Raw genomic sequence first — 24,341 nt, forward strand, 5'->3', positions numbered from 1 at the left:
GGGGGTGGCGAGATTTCCCTCCCGGTATCCGATTGGGTGGGCGGATGGTCCAGTACGCTATTTAGGAGTGTGGCTGAGTCGTGACGTGGAAACACTCTAGTTGGCCAATTATGGCAGGGCTACCTCATCGCTGGAAGACAGGGTTGAGGTGTGTCGCCACTGTCGCTGTCCCTTATAGGACGCATTGCTATTCCTGTCCCTGTATGTGAATATTCCTCTCATTCTCACTGCGAGTTTTTCTGCGGTGCCTACGTTCTGCTTTGATATGGTTGGTCTGGGCGGACGGGCAGCCTAGATTTGCCTGGGAGAAGCTGATGTTACCCTTTTAGCTGGGTGGCCTTGCTGCTCCTGACTTGGAGCTCTACTATTACTGTACGCAGGCCAATTTTGCGTATTACTGGTTATGCCCGGTTCGTTATCTACCTCATCTGGCACCTGAAAGCGATGTGGTGTGGCCGGATGGCCTGTCACGAGTTCTTGGGAGCCCCTCCTGGCCCAGGCCACGTAGTGTGAATACTGTGGCATGTCCTGCTAGGGCTTGAACTGCCCTACTGCGCTGAGATGTTGCGCGCAAGCCCTTTGCTCCCTCGATGCCAGTGCTGGCTGTCGCGGATGAGAGGATGTATCGCGATGTTCGGCTGCGCAATTTCTTACAGGACTAGAGTTTGACTGAACTGGGTGATTGGTTTGTGGAGGGGCGGTTGATCTCTCCGGAGGCGTCGCTTGGAGATGGGCGTGATGACTCGTTGCACCGGCTGTACGTATTGCGTGTCTGCGCGATGCTCCATGTGCGGTTCTCTGATCTCCCTGAGAATCCATCGGTATGTCAGGTCCTGGAGGTGATATGTGGGGTGCGGTTGCCGCACAGACTCATTACCAAGCTATATTACTGCTTGAAAGGTCAGCAGGGTGGTGCCGCAGAGTCAGCTAAAGTTAAATGGGAGGCTGATATTGGTGAGATCATTTCTGAAGATGCGTGGAAGAAATGCTGTGCGCATATGAGAGCTCTGTCCCCTAACTACAGGCTGAGGCTTATTCACTTCAAATTTCTACATCGGTTATATTAGACCCCTCGAGGTTTGCATGCTATGGGTTAGCGCACGGATTCGTATTGCGAAAGGTGTTGAGCCCCCGATGCTGACTTTTTACATCTTGCGTGGTACTGTGGGGAAGTTCACACCTTTTGGGTGGAAGTAAGGCATATGATAGAGGTGATGACAGGCCTGGATCTGCCCTTTTCCCCTAAGCTGGCGCTCCTTTGACTGGTTGATGTAGTTCGGTTGGTTAATAGGAGACTTGTGGGCCTGCTGCTGCTGCTGGCTAAGTGCAGGGTTGCGATGTGTTGGGGGCATGGTAGGTCTCCTTGTGGGTCTGACTGGTTGTGCGATGCCTCTTTTTGTCAAGAGCAATTAATGATCTTCTGGGAATTGATATCTGGGGGTTCCCGTCCCTGGGATATCTGGGGTCCGCTGCGCTCCTTTTTGGAGGCCTCTGTGTGAGGCTGTTGCTGCGAATGACCTTAGCCATGTGCTTGGCAGTTCTGATTTCAGTCCCCCTTCTCATGCATAATGGCTGATGTGCGTAAATGGATGACTGCACTGCGCCCCCGCGTCTTTCCTCTGCCCGTCTTTTCTTTCTTGCTCTGTTGGTTGAAAATTTGTCTTTCAGCCCTCAGATTGTGAGCTATTTTCGAGCTGGTCTCTAGCCTTGTGCTTATCAATGCTTTACGCTCCTAATGCTGATGCTATAGTCCGACGTGCCTAGATTGAGATGGGATAATTCCCCCTGTGATTCTGAATGGTTGTTGCGATCAGCACTGGGATTTGTACACTGTACAGGACTAGCTTTATATTAACTTTGTAATTCAGTTCAATGGGCTATCTTTGTTGTATGTGTTTTTTTTACACTAAATAAACAAATGAATAAATAAAAAAACACCAGCACAGTGGCCCTGCGCAAATACCCTTGTTTGTCCACTCTCAAATGAAGTGTGCCCACCTGGGACTGATCAAGCACAGATCATGCCCAAATCACAGACATACCTGTCAACATGGCTCCAACTTGACTTGCTAACCCAAGATGAAATATTTGAGGACAAGAATGACACCTTACCCAGTGGGTATAACAAGTATTCATAAGGCCTCAAGATGTATCACCAGATTGGTATTGGCTGCAGATACATAAACACTGAGTTAGGTACATGATGACTCCAGTTACATATACAACAAAGACCTGGGTTTGCCTGCATCTCACTCAACTAGGCCTCCCAATGGGCAAAGCCATATCTTGCCTAACTACTGTTTTGCCGTCACTGGCGGCAAGATGTCACTTTCAGGCCATCCTCCCAAAGTGCTAATGATCTGCACATTTCAGCAGCTGCTTGAGTCAAAATTAATTGGCAGGCTTCACACATGTCCTGTCAATACACCCCATACCATGGTCACTTGCCACAATTGAATTAACTTTGTGCAGGGTCTCTGCTTACTGTAGCACTAAACTGTTGGAGTTAGATGTCTCAACACACCCAGTAACATTGTATTTTTTACATCACTAGGTCGAGCTGCCACTGAGCACACAGAGGTCACAGAACAGACTACCACTGCTCCCCTGGATGAAGCCCTCAGTGAAGAAGACACTCCTGGACATCTGGATGTAGAGGACCCTTCTGGCCCATCTAGGCAACCTGGTCATATGGCAATAGTGAATCTCACTATGCCCTCATCAATACCCCCAAGCCTGGTTGCCTCAGTACTTCAGATAAACTTTCACCCCAACCTCAGTCCCTAGCACAGAACCTACCATCTCATGCCCCCCAGTCCTGGATCCTGAGTTGCAACACAACACTTCTGACAATGAGGGTCCAGGGCCAGGTTGGAGAGGGCACCATGTTGCACGGGCACAGGTCTGTGGGGGTAGGGTGAATGGGAGGGATACCTTAGGCCAGCGGGGTGAGACCATTGGGGCTTCTCTTGACCAGGACACCATCAGTCACATCTTGGGGGTCTATCGGTCTGGATATGCTGAGTCTCCTGTCAAGGTATGGGACATAAGTGCAACAATGAGTCACTCACCTCATGATTGTAGCACCTGACATTGCACACACAATCAGGACAGACATGACTTACCAACTTGCCGGGCCCTCTCTTGGTTCAGTTGTGATGTCCACTGGAGTATGGTACTGTTCCGCATTATGAAGGAATCATGGTGTGATCCGGGTTAACTGGCAGAGACATGTGAGATGTAGAGATCTGTCAAACAGACAACTTACATATTGATGGAAAAGTAGTTATTTCTGTTGCAATAGACTTGTTCAGTGGCCTGCTGTGGCACTAAGCCAACATGTGTGCCATCACTGGCCCCCACCACATGTGGAAGGCGGGCAAAACCATAAAAGTCAGCCTTCAGAGTTACTAAATCCTCACTTCGGGGGAACCTGATATCACTGTCAAAGTGTTTCACCATTGCTGAGAGAAAATCCTTCAACACCAGACCTAGCATAGGTTGGGACATGCTAGCAGATAGGGCCACTGAATGTTGGAAGGACCCTGTGGCTAGGCAGTGCAGTATTGACAAGACTTGTACAATGGGAGGTATGCTGGTTGGATAATTAAAAACTAGCATTAGATCTGACTCCAACTGACAGGATAAGTCCACTATTGTTTGCCTTTTCAGACAGCTGAATATACAGCTGTATGACGTGGCATTCTTCCATGGTCTGAAGGTCTGGCAGTGGATGATAGACAGGCTGTTGCCTACTCCCTCTCCCAGAGTAGCTCTGTGTGACAAGACATGATTTGGAACATTAGTCAGTGTGTCCAATTGCCCCTTGAAATGTGACTGTATATTTCGACCCCTAAAAAGACTGTTGGCGCAACTCCTCCACTACCTGAGCTGCTATGTGCCACCTCTGGGAGCAATCATGCCATGTCCAGCAGGTGATAAGACCCCTGCCTTCTCTCCAGATGAGCTGAAGAGGCTTGTTGATGAGGGCTACCCCTGGATGGACAGCTCTCTGGCTCACCAGAGGAGCAGGTAAGAATCACATAGGCACAATTGATACTGTTCAACATCATCCTTTCCCTCCTCACAGGTTACAATGTGCCCCTATGTGCCAGTTAGACTTCCTGTGTGCCTGTTGTTGCAGTCTGTGTTGGATCAATGGGATGTATTGTGCAGGTATTGGTGGCCAGTACTATATGTTAAGATCAGCCAATTTGTTTTGTGTGAGTTTTTAGGGTCCTAGATCCTACTTGTGTTGGATGCACATAACTAGGTAAGGAGACTTTACTGCCATCAACCGGCATCTGATGTCAGTTGTAAATGTTAGACAACATGTATGTGCATGACAGCATGAACTGTGTATGCATCTTGTCTGAGTCATTTATGGATCTTATAAGCAATGTGTATAGTACCACAGATCCTTCAAGCCACATCTGACCTTGCCAAACTGTGTCTGTAAGGCATATCATCACTCAATCTGCCCTTCAGGTTGCCATACACAACACATGTCTAATTGCCGATGGCCACATGATGTACTGTCATGCATGGAACTGTTGGAAATGGAGTGACATGTAGGTTCTGTATACTCAGCCTGCAGAGACCAGGGCCTGTCAAATGTATCTCCCTGTAAGGGACATAGTCCAGCTTGGTGTACAGTCACTGTGGATATGCAACTGTGGCACTGCACCCACTCCCTGTACACCAGTTGATCCTGGCATGCAGACAATATGATGCTCTAATGGCACAATTTGCCCTGAATGCATCAGCTCATTTACTAAATTAGGAATGGCTACAAAGGTACACCCAAGAAGCAGTCCATATGTATATTATGCATAATTGTCTGTGTGTCTTTGACTCATGACAGGTCCCTTATTCCCACAGCTCTGCTTTCACCTTCACAGAAGTCATATTTGTCCTGTACAGGCTTATTGTACTGATGACAGACCCACAGTGCAGAATGTGTGTTGATTTCGGGGAGGCCATGAGTCAGTAGCTTGGTCACATAGCAGAAAGTGTACAATGCATGCCTTTGAATGTTGGATGCCACCTCTGTAGGAAAGACACATATGTCCAAAAGAGTGTTCTGTGGTACATGTATATACCACATAACTAATCCCCTGAATTGGCATGAGTCTATGTTTGGTAAGCCACCTGTCAACACATGCACAAGGAATACACTTTCAGTACCCAGAATGCCAGCCCCTTCATTGTCACTCAAGTGTAAGGGTGTAGTCTGTACTATGGCCGCTGCCTGTAGGGACTATATGCAGTGAGTCAATATCACAGAATGTGAATGTGTTTGTCCATTCAGGCCTCAGATCTTTACCCTTCAGTAGGCACATAGGTGGGTGATGTTTCATTGTGGCTCACATCACAGTACATGTTGCTGGAGCATGGGCTACCCAATGTCAGTAGGACTGCTTAGTGATTGTAGGCCGCGAGCAAGGAGGTGGATTTGTCTGCAGATGGAAATATATGTCTGTAGTCAGGTACTTATGGGCTTGTGTGCTTTATACTTGGGGTGTGTTAACAAACTGAACATTTCTAGCTTGGTGTTTCTGACATGTGTGTGACTCAACCATTTTTGTCAAAACTTGGGATAGTAATCTCTTGATTTGTCAATTGCATTCATGTAGGTTAACACCCATCAGAAGAAGGAGATATGGAGAGCCATCATCCAAAAGGTGCAGACCCTGGGGGTCCACAGACAGCAGAGCGTACACTGTCGCAAGAGGTGGGAAGACCTAAAACACTGGGCCTGTCCTCCCAAGGTGGGGGGGGCCCATGTCAGACCTTGATCTTCCTAAAGTCACGCATCCTGGCAATGGCCTACCAGACCTTGATGAGAGCTTGGGGGGAGCACAGCAGCCACAAGGAGGTGAGTACAGGGCATAATCCTGTCTGTCACATTGCCAAGATAATGTTCTAGGTTCTGATTGATGATTAGGGATGTGCCATGTGTGACACAGTAGATTAGTGACTTTTTGTGTAGAAATGTAGGCCCATATTTATACTTTTTGACGCTAAACTGCGCTAACGCAGTTTAGCGTCAAAAAGTTTTGCGCCGGCTAACGCCATTCTGAAGCGCCATGCGGGCGCCGTATTTATTGAATGGCGTTAGCCGGCGCAAGCAGACCGGCGCTGCCTGGTGTGCGCGAGAAAAACCACGTACACCAGGCAGCGCCGGCGTAGGGGGAAAATGGCGCATGGGCGTCTTAAAATGGGGCAAGTCAGGTTACGTCGAAAAAATCGTCGTAACCCGACTTGCGCCATTTATTTTCGACGCCCATCCCCCATCAACATGACTCCTATCATTGTAAAGATAGGAGTCATGCCCCCTTGCCCAATGGCCATGCCCAGGGGACTTCTGTCCCCTGGGCATGGTCATTGGGCATAGTGGCATGTAGGGGGGCACAAATCAGGCCCCCCTATGCCAAAAAAAATCATTAAAAAAAAATAAAAAAATACTTACCTGAATGTCCCTGGGGTGGGTCCCTCCAGCCTTGGGTGTCCTCCTGGGGTGGGCAAGGGTGGCAGGGGGGGTCCCTGGAGGCAGGGGAGGGCACTCTGGGCTCATTTTGAGCCCACTTGTCCCTTAACGCCATGCCTGACCCAGGCGTTAAAAAGCGGCGCAAATGCGCCGTTTTTAGCCACGCCCACTCCCGGGCGTCTCTTTTGCCCGGGAGTATAAATACCACGTAAAGGCCTGGGAGTCATTTTTTAGACGGGAACGCCTCCCTTGCATATCATTAACGCAAGGAAGGGGTTCACGCTAAAAAATGACGCACATTCCGGGAACTTTGGCGCTATTCGCCTCTAACGCCATAGTATAAATATGGCGTTAGTTGGCGTTAGTTTAGCGTCGAATTTGCGTCGAAAAAAACGACGCAAATTCGGCGCAAACGGAGTATAAATACGGCCCGTAATGTGGTGCATACTGATGTGCCTTGCCTATTGGCCCAGGGACCTAGGACACAACTGTGTACAATCCACAAACAATTTGCTCTCCAGGGACATCATGTGGCTATGTATATTGATCAATCAAGTACTGTTGGTTGTTGCAGTGAGAGTAAATTCTATGCATCGGACCACTAGTCCTCAGTGTTACAAGCCAAATGAAAGGAAGTGATGGATCACTGTCCTCAGCCATGTGTCTGGCCAAATTAGTATATTGGCATCTGCCACCCAGAGGCTACTTGTCTTCAGCGTCTGGTGGGTGCTGGTGCCTCACTATTGCAATGTGAAGATGGCCATCATACATCTGATGGAGCATACATTGGGCCTCATTACGACCCTGGCAGCTGACGAAAAGCTGGCGTTGACACCGCCAACAGTCTGGCAGTGTTCCGCCAGCTATTATGACCTTGGCGCTATAGCCACGTCCATACCATGGTGCAAGCACGCTGCCCTGGGGATTATGAGTACCCGACCGCCAGCCTGGCCACGGCGGTAAACACCACCAAGGAAAGGCTGGTGGTAAGGGGGACTCGGGGTGCCCCTGGGGGCCCCTGTACTGCCCATGCACTTGCAATGGGCAGTGCAGGGGCCCCCAGGCATAGCCCCATCCTGCATTTCACTGCCCAAATTTCAGGCAGTGAAATGCGCGATGGGTGCTACTGCACCCGCTGCACATCAGCATTGCTGCCGGCTCTATTACAAGCCTGCAGCAATGTTGATGTGACTTTTCCGCTGGGCCAGCGGACGGTAACACTGTTACTATCCGCTGGCCCAGCAGAAAAGTAAAAATAGGGAGCCAGGAATACCGCCAGCACTGGCGGTATTCAGGCACCTGCTGCCTCGGCGGTCTTCTAAGAAGACCACTGAGGTTGTAATAAGGGCCATTGTTCTTTGGCTGCAGCTACAGATCAACACATTCCCTTGGTAAGTGGGGAATATCCCCGGACAATATTTGTATGCCATCACTGTTGCAAACATTCTTTGTGCCTACATGTTGGCATGTGACCCTTTCTCTTTTGACAAAATGTGTACGCTGCTGTTTCATGCATGGTCTACCTGGGTTCATGGGATAACTCCTGTATTCCCTCACATATATGTGCATGCAACCTGTTTGTGAATAGGACATTTGCAATGGGAGTACATCTCATGTGGTGCCACAGACAGGAGTGTGTCACATTTTATACTTGGCTCACACATACCCTCAGCCATCATTGCTTGTCATTTTACATGTACAACTGCAGTAGTAATGAGGGGCGAGACGTATGACCAGATTTGTTTAGCCACAATGTGCATTTCCAGGCCATTGATGTGGCATTATGTAGCAAATAGCACTGCACATGCGTAATGGGGATGGTTTGTAACCTGACTGTGGGCATGCATCATGGATTTACTTACAGTTTTGTTGAGGTACAACCATTCATCCAGAGACATCTGGGTTTGCAGGACCAAAACGAAGACAGCAATGTAGCTTCCCATTGGGCAACATGTTGAGGGCCTTCTACTGGTACTTGCAAATCTCTCTGTCTCGCCAAAATCCAAAAGACTATTGGCTTTTGCTGATGCAAACAGAGTAAGAAGTTGTAAAGGGTGCTAGGCATTAGTGTTGATTTCCCTAGGGCTTGCTGATTCATTGTGTTGTGGATTTTAGGGACATATCCTCTGACAACTTGTACATGATGCCTACAGTGTACATTTCCATGTCAAATGTGAGGCATCACCCAGCAACGTTGGTACTACCTCCATGACTCCATTGGGCAAATTTCACTTTGGCAAAGTGTACATTGTGGATATGTTTTCAGCGTGACATGAGTATTTCCATGACACCTTCAGCAAGCTACAGTACTCTTGTTAACAACATGACATGATTTGGGAGCATCATTTCATATTGTTGTTTTATTGTGTATGTGACAAACAAAAATGTTGCATGACCTTGTGTGGGATCTGACGGAATGTAGTTGGCATTGGGCTACTATTGTATGACAACAGGTAACTGACATATGCATCATGAGGCAAAGCATTGAAGGTAATGTTGTCTCCTACTTGTTCAGTAGTTACTGTGATTGTGCAACTTTAGCCATGCAATTGTAGTCTGAGATCTTGATTTTCCTGTGGGCAACTGTTAATAGTTCAGATGGCATGTATGCATATGGTATAGTACATGTAGGAGTACCAACCTTTGGTGGGGTTTCTTGCTGGGGGCCTACTTGACATTGTGGTAATGTTAGCTAATCAGAGCTGTTGTTCAAGTGTGATCATGGACATATGGTGACCCTTTTTCTCTTTGTATTTGCAGCATCATCCCAGGCACACTAAGGAGACAGGGCACAGCCAAGTGGGGAAGCATCTGGCCACGGTACCTCGGGTCAAGACACCACCGACACAGAGGGACCCAGTGGCCTGGAGGGTGAAGGGAGTGCCACGGAGGAGACTGGATCTACATCCTCATCATCGGACTCTTTCTCCAGTGGGCACTCCCAAGTGGTGGCGGACCCATCGAGACATACTCCTGCACCACCCTTGTCCATTAGCCCAGTTCTATCGCCGCCCTCCCTGATGCTCCCCACTCAGGTGACCGTGCCCGCTCACCCAAAAGGGTGCGCATCTCCTTTGCCGCAGGCCCCTCCACCCCATCCCCTGTTATCCCTTCTGCCCTGAGTAAGGAGGCTTTTGACCTCCTGAGGAGTATCTTTGTGGGTTGCACTGCCTTTGTGAATGCCATCCAGGTGTTGGCCAGCCAAAGTCAGCAGACCAATGCTTTTCTGGAAGGCATTCTTAGTGCCATGTCTGGCCTACATAGATCTTTTCAGGCTCTGGCCTCCTCACTGATGGCAGCCAATCACCCCCACATTTCTTCTTAACTCCAAATCCCTGTCCTTAATCCAAATCCCTCATTCCCCTATCTATCCCAAACACACAGACACATCAGCACGCACCCACCTCAACACACACAAGCAGCACACATAAATATAAACACCACAAGACACACCAGCATGCAGGCACTCAGCAAACACCAACACACACAACATTAGACACCACTTCAACAGATACCTCCACCACCCCCACTGAACCACACAACCATATCAAGCACACTTACGGGCAGAACCACAACAGGCAGTGACACATCCACCACACCCATCATACCCACACACACTACCCCAGCAGACACACAGACATCCACAACATCTACAATACCTTTAGACACCACCCCCAACAGACACATAAACATACACCACTACCAACATACCTGCAGACATCACACCACTAGAGCACCTTGAGACCCTAACAGGTGAATAGCCGTGCTCTACAAATACATTGATTGATTGATTGTAAAGACACGCAAACATCCATCACTCCCACGTCACCCAGCACCTCCACCTCAAAGTCCCCAAGACATGCAAATGCCGACGCTCACACATGTAACAGACACCACCCAAATAAAAGCATATCTCACACACACACACACCTAAGACATCCACACCCACACGCCAGACAACCACTCCTTCAACCTCCAAATTCCCAACCCTTTCTGATTACTGTCCCTGTGTTCCAGAGGAGAGTTTCCTTTTCAATCTTGGCCTTCGCCCTGTTCCCTCCAACCCCTGTCCCAAACCTACATCCCAACCCATCCCTTCCACATCCAATTCCTGTCCTTTCACACCTGCTCACTACCCCTCCCCCTCAAAAAGAAGCCCACCCCTCATTAGAAAGAGTCCACTCCTCCCAATTAGTTGTTTTTTGGGTACACATTTGTCCTGCGATTACTTTTCTACCTTGATATTGTTCCAGAGTAACTTGTGTTGTCTGCCTATAATTCTGTGTGTTTTAGCATGATTGCTGATCTGTTGTTGTTATAAAAATCTGAATTTGTGGGCAGTACTGGTGTCACCCAAGACAAAGGTAGAAGTGAACTGTATCAATATTTGTTTGTTAATGCAATTGGGGTGTCATTGCATTGTGTTCTGTTTGGTATGGTAGGTATTTCATCTTGTGTAGTACAATGTCAGCATGTATGGTGTTAGACTTGTCCCCTTGATATGTATTGTAGATTTGTCTCATGTGTGGCAGCTTGAGTTTTGTTTGTGCAGACATGGAGGGTGTTCAATTGTGCTACCTTTGTTTGCATTTGGCTGTGCATGTGTCCACTTTGCTGTGTGTACCTTGCAGCTACTTTATCTAGATGTATGTCCCATACAGCTGCTGTTGTGTGCGCTTTCGTGACTTGCACTTTCACATTATTCAGATAAGTATGTCACTTGGCTCTAGTATTGTTTGTTCCAGAGTTACATGTAGGGCCAGTTCCTGTGCAAATGTGATTTTAGTGGCATGTGCAAAGTGACATGTGTCCCAGTGCAGCATCCTTCTCTGAGTGTTCCTGATGCCACCATCCCTATTGCGCAGGTATTGTTTGCAAAGAGAACTTGAGATATTTGTCTCTCTGACTATTACGCATCCCATTGTTCTTCCATTGTGTTGCAATGTGGGTGATGTGTGGGTCCATTGCTGGGCTGTTTAATGGAGGTGATGTTTGTGTTCCATGACACATCCATACTTATGTGTGTTGAATCTGACAACAGTCCAGGGCATGTGTGCAATGTGAGGGTGTCAGTTAAATTGGTTGATGTGATGTTGCTGTGTTGTTGGTGTTGTGTGACACAATTTTGTATACACTTCACTGTCGCTGTGCCTTAGATTTGCAGACGTGTGTTTTTGTGTAGTGTTGCGGGCAGTATGAGTGACCTGCCAAAATGGTGGTTTTTATAGGCTGTGAATGTGTCCTTCTTTGTGAATTACTCTGACTGTGTACACAATTACAAGTGAACTTGGTGCCCGTACTGTCACCCCATATCATGTGGATAGCGACACAACGATCTGTTGTTGAGCTTGATGACACAGATAGGTGTGTGCACTTACGGTTGGTTGCATCCATGACGGCACAGATTTCGGACTCCATCAATGAGGAGAGGCAGGACGTATGTGATGGGCTGCATGGCAGCACAGGACAAGTAACACTACCTGCAGGTGAGTTGCTCCCTTTATACTCTACAATTCCACCTGCTGTAATGCGGTGGTTGGACCACCACAGTCACATTGGCTGTGTGAAACTTCATAATGTACCCAGCAGAAACATTTCCTCCACCGGCCTGTTTGTGCATCCTTGTGACCGTGGCAGTCTGCGCTGCCTGGCAATGCTGAGGGACCACGGCGGTCTTTGCTCCATAGGCCAGCATGACTCGTAATACAGTGGTCCGACTGCCAAACCAATGATGGTTGGACCTCCACCATGGCAGTGCACCGACCGCCAAACTCGTAATGAGGCCCCTAGTTTCCGTAGAAAAAGCATTTTTTGACTTTCCCATATCTTTGGCATGATTTGACAAAACTTGTTATGTTTTTGTTAGAAATGGGTTCTTTGGTTAGCAGTCAGGTTACCCCCCTGTCCAAGCAAGTACCCTCACTCTAGTCAGGGTAAGTCACACACAATCCAAATTATCCTGTGCCCATCCTCTAGTAGCTTGGCACTGAGCAGTCATGCTTAACTTAGAAAGCAATGTGTAAAGTATTTGTGCAATAAATCATGCAATAACACAGTATAGCACCACAAAAAAACACCTCACAGTGTTTAGAAAAATATATAATAGTTATCTGATAAAATGCAGGTCAGAACTATTAAAATGCAATAAGTATATGTTGAGATATCACTGTAAAAGTGATATAAAGTGTCTTTAGTCTTTTAAAAGCAATAAATGTCTCTTTCAAGCACAAAGTACCTGGTTCACGTTAAAAATCTCTGCAAAGAACCGCAGAGGAGGAGATGCGTGGAAAACGGGGCTATGCGTTGTTTAGTTTTCATGCAGGGATGGCTGTGCATCGTTTTCCGGTACTCGGTCGGGATCATCTTTGGGTTGCGGGTTTTTCGGGCCCCAGGGGATGATGTGTGGATTTCTGGCACTGACAGGACTAAGTCACAGGGGCTGCATTGATCCAGTGGGTGTTGCATGGAAATTTCTACTGCACGGCAGACGCTGCGTCGATTCCTCTCTGGAAGTTGGGCTGCATTGTTCCAGCTCGGCTGTGCGTCAATCCAGTGGGCTGTGCGTTAATTTTCTTGTTGCTACGCTGGCACTGTGTCGATCTTTTTGTTCAAAAGTCAGGCTGCGTCATTCCAGTTTGGCATGCTGTGAGTTTTTCACCATGGTGCAGGCTGTGCATCATTTCTGGCAGGCTGTGCGTCGATTTTCACCGCACAAGGAATCCTTCTTGTAGAGATCAAGGCCTTCATTATAACCCTGGCGGTCGGTGATAAAGAGGCGGTAATACCGCCAACAGGCCGGCTGTAAAAAAAATGGAAAAACCACCAACACAGACAGCCACTTTAACACACCGACCCCCACGGCGGTAGCAAAAAGCACGGCAGCGATAACCGTCAAAAGCCAGGCGGAAGACAAGGTACCGCCCACTGTATTATGAGAGGCCAATCCGCCAACTTTTCCGGGGTGGTACCAACGCCATCAAAAGCATGGCAGAAACAGTACACAGAAGGGAAACAACTCACCTCTCGAAACCCAAGCAAGAACCATGACGCCATGGAGCCCGAGTTGCACATATTTCCCATGATTGTATTCCTCCTCCTACACCAGGAACACGAACGGCGGCAAAGACAACCACTGTGAGTACCACGCCTAGCACACAAGGGAAAGGGGAGGAAAAAGAGAGTGACACACACACGCAACACCCCCACCCCCAAAACCATACACACAAACAGATGCAACAACATTACATATACACCCCATAACCCTCAGGAATAACGCATGGACAATAGGATGTGAGTAAAGCCAGTGTAATAATAAAAATGTGGATAAATAAGTCCTTAAAGCACAAAATAGTATCTGCAATACATACAAATGGAGGGACAGTACCCAGTCCAAAATGTCCGTGGCCCACAGGGCAGTAACATATAGGCAAAGGCCACACTTGACTCCTGCCTCAATATGGAGATAACACTGCTGGGGCATCAGGTCAAAGATACACAGACACCTCAGGGGGAAAGGAAACGGGGGCACCTCAGCCAGAAGATGGTACAACGCCACTGCTCCTGGAGGGGGCTACTTGTCCTCAGCGATGTCCTGGGGAGTGCAAAGCCAGTCTCTCAAGTGGGTGGGTTGCCCACTGCTTGGTCCTGGGGAGTGCAAGGCCACAGTCGCTCAGGTGGGTGGTCTGCCCACTGCTTGGTCCCGGGGAGCGCAAAGCCACTGTCTCTCAAGTGGGTAGTTTGCCCACTGATTGGTCCCATGGAGTGCAAAGCCACAGTCTCTCGAGTGGATGGCTCCTCCACTGGTTCTGGAGGGGGCTTTGTGCCCAGGGTGCTTCATCCTGGCAAGGAGGGTGTGAGTGGATGCCTTCTTCCACTGATTCTGGAGGGGGCCTTGGGCCCAGTGTGCTTCATCCTGGCAAGGAGAGGGTGAGTGGATGCCTTCTTCCACTGGTTCTGGAGGGGGCCTTGGGACCAGTGTGCTTCATCCTGGCAATGAGTGGGTGAGTGGATGCCTTCTTCCACTTGTTCTGCAGGGGGCCTTGTGCCCAGTGTGCTTCATCCTGGCAAGGAGGGGGTTAAGTAGATGCCTTCTTCCACTGGTTATGGAGGGGACCTTCTGCCCAGCGATGCAGATCCTGGATGGTGCAAGGTCACAGTCTCTCACCTCGGTGTCACACCTAAAGTTGTTGCAGGGGCCAGGACGCACTACAGCCCACGTAGGCACGACTATACACTGCTCGCCGGCAGTGACGGCTGCTCAGTGGTGGCAGTTGCAGAGCTGGCGGCAGTGCTGTCAGTGGGAGGGGGGCTCCAGCCCTTCCCTCCAGCCTCGGACGGCTGCCCACTGGGGCTGCTGGCAGTGGTGCAAGTGGTGGTGCAGGTGGCGGTCCAGGTGGCGGTGCTGGCAGTGGTGCAGATGGTGGTGCTGCCAGTGGGGGGGGGAGGCGCCTGCCCTTCCCCTGCAGCCTCAGACGGCTGAAGTGCCATGGCTGGTGTTGTTTGCCTAGATGCTGCTCCAGCTCCAGGCACCAAATCCATCCTGCCTACGGGGTCTGTGCCTTTTACATTGCTCTTGGCAGCTGGTGTTCCCTTCCTGCCCTTGGCAGCTGGTGGTGCCTCCTTGCTTCTGCCAGCTGGTGTTCCCTTCTTGCCCTTGCTAGCTGGTGGTGCCTCTTGCCCTTGCTAGCTGGTGATGCCTCCTTGCCCTTGCTAGCTGGTGGTGCCTCCTTACCCTTGCTGGCTGGTGGTGCCTCCTTGCCCTTGCTAGCTGGTGGTGCCTCATTGCCCTTGCTAGCTGGTGGCCCCTTCTTACCCTTGGCAGGTGGTGCAGGCACACTGGCAGTGCTGAAGGGTGCCTCCTTGGAGCTTCTCACACGTGCAGTAGCTGCAGAAACTACAGTGGCCGTGGAGTGGGTGGCTGAGGTGCTGGCATGGCTTTTGCTCACCCTGGCCCGAAGTGAAGGACGGGGGAGGGGCACAGAATAGGTCAAGGGTGCAGAGGAAAAACCTTTTACGGACACTGGGGCTGGAAGAGGGTGAAGATCTGGGAGTGGAGTGGAGGAAGAGGGAGCGGTTGTAGGAAGTGTCTGTCTGCTGTGCTTGTGTGCAGGTGCATGGGCTGGATGCTGTTGGGAGGTGGATGGCTGTTGGGTGTCTGAGTGCTTGTGTTTGTGTACTTTGGAAGGAGGGGGCACAGACACAGTGGGAGAGGACACAGGGGACGTGTGCATGGATGTGGGGGTGGTGACTGCCAGTGAGGGGCTTGTAGTGATAGGCGTCCTGGTGATGGAGGTAGTGGATGAGGATGTACGCATGCAGGTGTGAGTGGAGACGCTACTGGGAGGGAGGTGGATGAGGAGGAGGATGGGGACACAGTGGAGGCAGTGGATGTTGGTATGTCTGCATCTGGATGGTGATTGTGTGAGTGCCTGTGAGATGAAGTGTGGTGCTTGTGTTTGCCTGAGCCACTTCTGTGTGTTGATTTGGGTGCATGCTGGTCTGAAGGTGTGCTTGGAATATGTTGGAGTTGAGGAGATTGGGACTGGATAGAGGAAGTTGGAGGTGGGAGGCTAGAGACAGAGACAATGGCTGCCATCAGGGAGTTGGCCAGAGCCTGGAATGATCTCTGTTGGGCCGCCACGCCAGAGTGAATGCCCTCCAGGAATGCATTTGTTTCTTGCAAATGCCCTGCTAGACTCTGGATGGCATTCAGTACGGTTGACTGCCCAACAGAGATGGATCTCAAGAGGTCAATAGCGTTCCTCACTGAGGGCAGCAGGGCTGATTGGGGCAGGACATGAGGTGCCTTGGGCGAAGGAGATGCCCACCCTCCTGGGTAAACGGGCACGGGAAACACGCTGAGGGGCTGCTGGGAGGGCAATGCGGGTAAGGGGGGTGGTAGCTGTACCTGGAGTTGGGGTGGGCACCAAGGTGTCCGCCACCGCCAGGGAGCTTCCATCGGAGGAGGTGTCGCTGTCAGAACTGTCCCTTCCAGCCTCCGCTGTGGTGCTCCCCTCGCTCTCCGTCCCACTGGTGCCCTCACCGTTGGTGGATTGAGCCTTGTGGCCATGTGGGATGCAGCTCCCTCCGTCACCAGTGCCTCTGCTACTCTGCCAGATGATGCTAATGCACACAAGGACAGGGTGACAAAACAAGAAGGGGGGGAAGAGACAGAGGATACACTTGGTCAATGCCAGCAACAACACCAACGTTGGCGTACACAATTCACAGGGAACAGCCCTATGCACTAGGCCATGCACTGCCAGTTACAATGCTAGTCACCAGACCATGGGGTACAATGCCAAACACCATTAGCAGCACATCTGAAACCCACAGGACCCTGCCCAGTAGTAGATGCCCACTGGCATTATTAGGGTTGGAGTGCATCTGAGCCTGCCCATCATGGAACCTGCCCTGCCATGTTCGTCCTTGCCTATGGGCACCCACAGACCCACATCCCCCACCCAGGTAATACCTCAACGCGCGCAATTTCACGATTCTGAAACTGTACTCACCCCCATGTGGCTGCTGTGATGCCCACAAGCGCCCATCCAACTTTGTTTAGGCCACCACCAGAATGCGGAACATCAGGTGGGTCAGGGTACGACGGGCACCCCTTCCTCATTGGGAGGCCATCCCCAGCTGGGCTTCCGCTGTCTTTCTTGCCCAGCGGCGCAGGTCCTCCCACCGTTTGCGACAGTGGGTGCTCCACCTGTCAAAGACCCCCAGGGTCCACACCTCCTTGGCGATGTTGATGGGCGCTGACCTGCAGAAAAAGATACATAAGAAAAGGTATTAGTCAGACCGTCTGGACTGTTACACTCATGGCCCACCATATCCTTCCCATCCCTTTATGCACAGACATTGCCCACCAAGCATGCAGCACTCTGCCCAGGACCCCTCAGCCACTCCCCTACACAAGGCTTACACACACAGCACTCCATACATTCATGCCCCACGCATCATGCTCACAGTGTACTCACCTGTTTGTCTGGAGGACCAAAAAGTAAAGGGTACTGGGGTAGGACCCTATCCACTAGTCTCTCCAACTCCTCCAAAGTGAAGGCAGGGGCCCTTTCCCCAGACACTCGAGCTATGGTTGCTTCCCGACACAGGTCACAGCAGCACTTGCAGTGTAGGTCCTCTCCTGTTGAAGGTCAGGTAGCAAGTGAGTCAACAGATAGAAAATGGCAGTCACGTCCACGGCAGTGCATTCAGTCACCGCCAGCGTACATCACCATTAGCTCCTGGAGCCCGTAGGCCCCAAAGATAACCAATGGGGATTTGCACGGCGGTCGTCGACCTCCTCTTGCAACGGCACACAAGGTCAGCGGAATTACCTCATTTCCACTTGTCCCTCCGCACAGGTCAGGCAGCCGCCATTTCAGGGGGGAACAGGCCATGGCACCTAACTGTGTCACAGCAGACATAGGCACATCAATGGACCTACACATTAACATACTGTTTCTGTAAAAGAAAATGCAAGGCATTTTAATCTGAGGATATCTTTGAATATGACCATCTGCTCGCTGTTTTTCACCATAGAGTTTAACTGCTGAGGATGAATAGGAGATGGAGACATGCCCCCGTGAACAGACCCCTGGTGGGCCTGGTGACAATGGAAAACAGGCAAATGATCCTAACCTATAGACTTGATAGGGCCACAATCCAAGACCTGTGTGCCCAATTGGAGACAGACCTGATCTCAGCTATCTGCCACCCCACTGGTATCTCCCCTCTTGTGTAGGTCCTGTCAGTGCTCCATTTCTTGGCAAGTGGGTCCTTCCAAGTGACAGTGGTCATTGCAGCAGGAATGTCACAGCCTATGTTCTCAAATGTACTGACCAGAGTGTTGTCTGCCATGATGAAACACATGTGCAGATACATCGTATTCCCCCAGGTGGAGGATTTGGCCACAGTGAAGGCTGATTTCTATGCAATGGTACATATCCCCAACATCATTGGTGCTATTGATGGTACACATATTGCCTTTGTCCCCCTCGGAGAAATGAACAGGTGTTCAGAAATCGAAAGAGCTTTCACTCCCTGAATGTGCAGATAGTGTGCCAGGTGGACCTGTACATCTCCCATGTCAATGCAAAGTATCCTGGGTCTGTGCATGATGACTAGATCCTGAGGAATAGCAGCATCCCATATGTGATGGCTCAACTCCAAAGGCACCGGGTGTGGCTAATATGTGAGCCTTTGGTTCCCACCCAGTGGATTTTGGTATATGGGTGTGGGTTTGGCCCTAAGGGTGAGTGTCTGGCTAACAGGTATCATATTTACAGGTGACTCCGGTTACCCCAACCTCTCAAGGCTACTGACCCCTGTGAGGAATGCCAGGACAAGGGCAGAGGAACGTTACAATGAGGCACATGGGTGAACAAGGAGGATCATTGAGCACTGCTTTGGCCTCCTGAAGGCCAGATTACGGTGCTTCCATCTGACAGGTGGATCCCTGTGCTACTCACCCAAGAAGGTCTGCCAGAACACCGTTGCTTGTTGAATGTTGCACAACCTGGCCTTGAGAAGCCAGGTGCCTTTTCTGCTGGAGGATGAGGCTGGAGATGGTCGTGTGGCAGCGGCAGAGCCTGTGGACAGTGATGAAGAGGAGGCAGAGGAAGAGGATGTGAACAACAGAACAACTATAATTCAACAGTACTTCCAGTGACACACAGGTAAGACACTGTAACTTCACCATCGTTTTCAGTTTTGTGTTGGACATTGTACATGGCAGCCTGATTTTCCAAATTGTAAGGCCACTTGCTGTACCCTTTGGCATCTCTATTTTCAGATATCTGTACCCCACTTTGGCTCCTGTTGTGTTTACTGCTGCCTACTACCGGTCATACCTAGTACAGTTGAATTGCAATGTTTACAGCTTGTTAAACTAATATATATTTCATTCAATTGACAGACTCCATGTTTGTATTAGTTCCAAGGGTGTCTATTTATGTGATAATAAGTGTAGGGGGTATTGCAATGGGCTTGGGTGATGGTGGAGGAAAGTCCAGGATAGAGTCCAGTCTATTGGTATCACAGGTGCATTGTTCAAGGGGCCATAGGGAGTGGGGCAATGGCAGTTCAAGGTGGACAGGGTGACTGAGTGGGACACAAGGGTGACATTCAGGGGAGTCTTATTTCCTGGCGGGAGTCTTGGCAATGTTCTCTGGCTTCTGCCTGGATCTCAGGGACCTTTTGCGAGTGGTTCTCCTTCTGCAGGGGGAGGGGTGCTGGTGGCCTGTTGTTCCTGTGGTGGAGCCTCCTGTCCACTAGCGTTGGTGGAGGGCTGTTCATCGGTGTGGCTAGTGTCAGGGGCCTGCTGGTGTGCCACTGCCTCCCTCATGGTGTTGGCCATGTCTGCCAGCACCTCTGCAATGGTGACCAGGGTGGTGTGGATGTCCCGCAGGTCCTCCCTGATCCTCAGATACTGTCCCTCCTGCAGCCACTGAGTCTCCTGCAACTTGGCCAGTATCTGGCCCATCGTCTCCTGGGAATGGTGGTATACTCCCAGGATGTTGGTGAGTGCCTCATGGCCCTGTCCTCCCCCTGGGCCTGTCCTCCCCCTGTCGCACAGCAGTCCTCCCAGCTTCCCTGTGCCTCTGTCCCCTGAACCGTGTGCCCACTGCCACTGACCTCAGGTCCCTCATCGTCCTGTGTTTGTGGGGTTGCCTGGGGTCCCTGTAGTGGTGGACACACTGCTGATTGACGCGTCCTGGGGAGAGTGATATCGGCCTGCTGGGGGGGTGCTATGGTGGTGTTTCCTGAGGGGGAGGCTCTCTGGTGGTATGGGACTGTGCTTGGGTCACCGACTGTCCAGAGGTCCCTGATGGGCCAGGTTGGTCATCCAGATCCACGTGTGCAGAGCTGCTGTCATCACTGTGGGCCTCTTCTGGGGACAGGGGGACTGGATGTTTCTGGCACCTCCTCTCTGGTGCCGTTGTGTGGGGGTCCTGTGGGTATGTGAAAGCAGTGTTAATGTTACTGTGTGTGACATCTTGTGCATGGGCGTGTTTCCCCCTATGGTTGTTATTTCCAAGGCAGCTTTGGCTTGTATGAGTTGTGATTTGGTTGGCTAAGTGATTGCCATTAGTGTGCATGCTGTGGTGATGGGTGTCCATGCGGGGCTGTGAGTAGTGCCCATGCATTGGTGGTGCATGCAGTGCTGATTACTGGGATGGGTGGGTTGTGATAGTGGGGTATATGTGAGGTGGTGGGTGATGGGGTGATTGTAGGGGTGAGGGTATGTGATGGCATGCAGGTAGAGGGGTAAAAGTACTGAATATTTGACTTACCAGAGTCCAGTCCTCCTGCTACGCCTGCCCTCCAGATACAGTATTGCCAAGACTTGCTCCTCCCATGCTGTTACTTGTGGGGGGAGGAGGTAGGGGTCCACTGCCAGTCCTCTGTACAGCTATCTGGTATCTTACAACCACAGAACGCATCTTCCCCTGTAGGTCGTTCCGAGTCTTCCTGATGTCATCCCTTGTTCTGGGGTGCTGTCCCACAGCGTTGACCCTGTCCACAACTCTCCACCATAGTTCCATCTTCCTGTAATAGACGTCTGCTGCACCTGTGATCCGAATAGCTGAGGCCCTACCCGGATGATTTACTCCACCATGACCCTCAGCTCCTCCTCTGAGAACATGAGGTGTCTTTGTGGTGCCATGGGTGTAGTGGTGTGTGTGAGGGTGTGTGGGGTGATGTGTTGGGGTGTGTGCTGTGAGGTGTGTGGATGGTGAGTGGGTGATGGTGTTCTGTGGCTCTGGTTCTGTGGGTGCACCTGGCGTGTCTCTTTCTCAGTTGTAAATTGTTTGTAGTGGTAAAGGGTTGTGGGTAATGTGGGTGGGTGTTTTATAGTGGTTTGTGGTTGTGGGTGTGGTGTGTGTATGTGTGTCAGGTGTGTGTAGTTTGAATTGTCCAATATGGTGTTGTTTTGTTAGGTTGTGTGTATTTTGAGCATGGCGGTATGTACCGCCAATGGTTCATCACGGTTGAATGTCCGCTGCGGTGATTCGTGGGTCATAATGCTGTGGGCATATTTCTGTTGGCGTAACAGTGGGGTTTTGGTAACACCAGTTTATCACTGACCTTTGCTCTGGCGGACTTGTGTGTGTGTCTGTATAGTGGCAGATTTCAATGTGTGTGTCATAATACGTGTAGCGGTATACCACCATAATGAGGGCCTAAGTCTTTTGGTCCTGAGACTTCAGGGAACAGGAGGCAAGCTCTATCCAAGCCCTTGGAGAGCACTTCTCACCACAGCCAGAGAGCAGCAAGGCAGCAGGGCAACAGCAAGGCAGCAGTCCTTCACAGAAAGCAGACAGATGAGTCCTTTGGGCAGCCAGGCAGGTCTTCTTGGCAGGATGTAGGTTCTGGTTCAGGTTCTCTTCTCCAGGACGTGTCTGAGTTGGTAGGGGCAGAGGCCCTGTTTAAATACCCAAATGTGCCCTTGAAGTGGGGGAGACTTCAAAGAGTGGCTTAGAAGTGCACAATGTCCCCTTTCAGTTAAATCATGTCTGCCAGGGTCCCAGTAGAGGGTGTGGCAGTCCTTTGTGTGAGGGCAGGCCACTGTCCTTTGACATGTAATTGTCAGGCCCTCCACCCTCCCAGCCCAGGAAGACGCATTCAAAATGCAGATGTATGCAAGTGAGGCTGAGTATCCTGTGTTTGGGGTGTGTCTGAGTAAATGCACAAGGGAGCTGTCAACTGAACCCAGCCAGACGTGGATTGTGAGGCACAGGATTTAAGTGAGAGAAATGCTCACTTTCTAAAAGTGGCATTTCTAAAATAGTAATATTAAATCCAACTTCACCAGTCAGTAGGATTTTGCATCACCATTCTGGCCATACTAAATATGACTTCCCTACTCCTTCCAGATCAGCAGCTACCACTCAAACAGTATGTGAGGGTAAGGGAGCAGGCCTCACAGCAGTGTAAAAACGAATTTAGGAGTTTTACACTACCAGGACATGTAAACTGCACAGGTACATGTCCCGCCTTTTGCCTACACAGCACCCTGACCTATGGGTTACCTAGGACATAACTTAGGGGTGACTTAAATGTAGGAAAAGGGGAATTTTAGGCTTGGCAAGTACTTTCAAATGCCAAGTTGAATTGGCAGTGAAACTGCACACGCAGGCCTTGCAATGGCAGGCCTGAGACAAGGTTAAGGAGTTGCTAAAGTGGGTGGCACAATCAGTGATGCAGGCCTATTTGTAGTATTGAATCTACAGGCCCCGGGAACATACAGCGCACTTTACTAAGGACTTATAAGTAAATTAAATAATCCAATTGGGTATGATCCAATGTTATCATGTTTATAGGGAGAGAGCATTTGCACTTTAGCACTGATTAGCAGTGGTAAAGTGTGCAGAGTCTTAAAACCAGCAAAAACATTGTCTAAAAAGTGGAGGGAGGCAGCCAAAAAGTTAGGGGTGACCACCTTAAGGCTGTCAGGTCTAACAGTTCTGTTATGTTATGAAAATTTCTGAAGTGCAGCAAATAACCAGAGGTGTCTTGGCGCTGAGTAGATTAACTGAATACTTGAGAATAGTAATTATATGGATTTCAAAAGCCAGGTCTTTATTGACTTACAAAACTGTAGGAGGTTTGAAGAATTCTTAATGTCTAAAGGTAGTACATTCCATTCTTTTTCAGCACTGAGAAAGAAGCTCCTGCCACCCCAGGTCGCTCGTTTGAATTTAGGGACCACAGTGAGTTTGGCATTCATAGATCTGAGTGGTCGTCTAGGGGAATACAGTGCCAGACCTTTCTGTAGGAAGTCAGGGCCTGAGTTGAGTAGGGCCTTGTAAGTAATACATAGAGATTTAAATATGATTCTTTGGCCTAAAGGTAGCCAGTGAAGATGTTTGATAGCCTTAGCCACGGAACAATATTTGAGAATCTTTAGAACGATCCGAGCCACTCCATTCTGAAGCAATTGAAGTTTAATGAGAGTGTATTGGTGAGCATTAAGGTAAAGGCTATTACAGTTTTCCAATTTAGCCAGAACTAAGGCGAGAGTAAGTGTTTGTTGAAGGTGGGAGGGAATGTAAGACAAGATTTTCTTCAGCAATTTTGCAATTAGAAAGACCAAAGAAGCGGTGGCATTGGCTTGTTCCTGATAGCTGAGTTTATCATCTATGATAAAGCCCAAGCTGCAGGCTTTTTTCACTAGTCTGGGGAGAGGACCCATATTTGAGGACCAGCACACTGATGACCAGACGGATGGTTTAGGGCCAAATATAATGACCTTAGTTTTGTCTAAATTCAATTTTAGACTGTTACTCCCCATCCAGTGATCTACGGCTTTCATACAGTAACAGAGACTAGGGCCAAGGCTAGTATCGTCCTTGGCTAGTGTGACCACAATCTAGGTGTCATCCACATATGAGGTCAGACAAAATTCAAATTACCTCACTAGCTTGGCCAACGGGGTAACATAAACATTAAATAAGGTAGGGCTGAGTGAAGAGCTTTGTGGAACGCCACAAAACAAAGTGAATGGAGGAGATGTTAGATTGCCTAGTCTGACAGTTTGCTCCTACTGCTCAAGGAAGGATTTGAGCAGTTTCAGTGCTAGGTTACTGATACCGATACTAGCCAAGCGATCCAAAAGTTTGAGATGACAGAGGATATCAAAAGTCACCAAGAGATCCAAAAGGAGCTCTTCCCTTGATCTAATATGGCACAAGGGTCCTCTGTAGTTTTCAAAAGTGCAGTTTCAGGACTGTGACGACTGCAGAATCCAAACTGAGTATGATCCAGAACCTCATTTTCCTGCACAAATCTCATGAGCTGAATGTTCACTATTTTCTCCACTAGCTTTGCTGGTAAGGGTAGGATA

Source organism: Pleurodeles waltl, chromosome 10 (genome assembly GCF_031143425.1).
Source record: "Pleurodeles waltl isolate 20211129_DDA chromosome 10, aPleWal1.hap1.20221129, whole genome shotgun sequence".
Classification (NCBI taxonomy): domain Eukaryota; kingdom Metazoa; phylum Chordata; class Amphibia; order Caudata; family Salamandridae; genus Pleurodeles; species Pleurodeles waltl.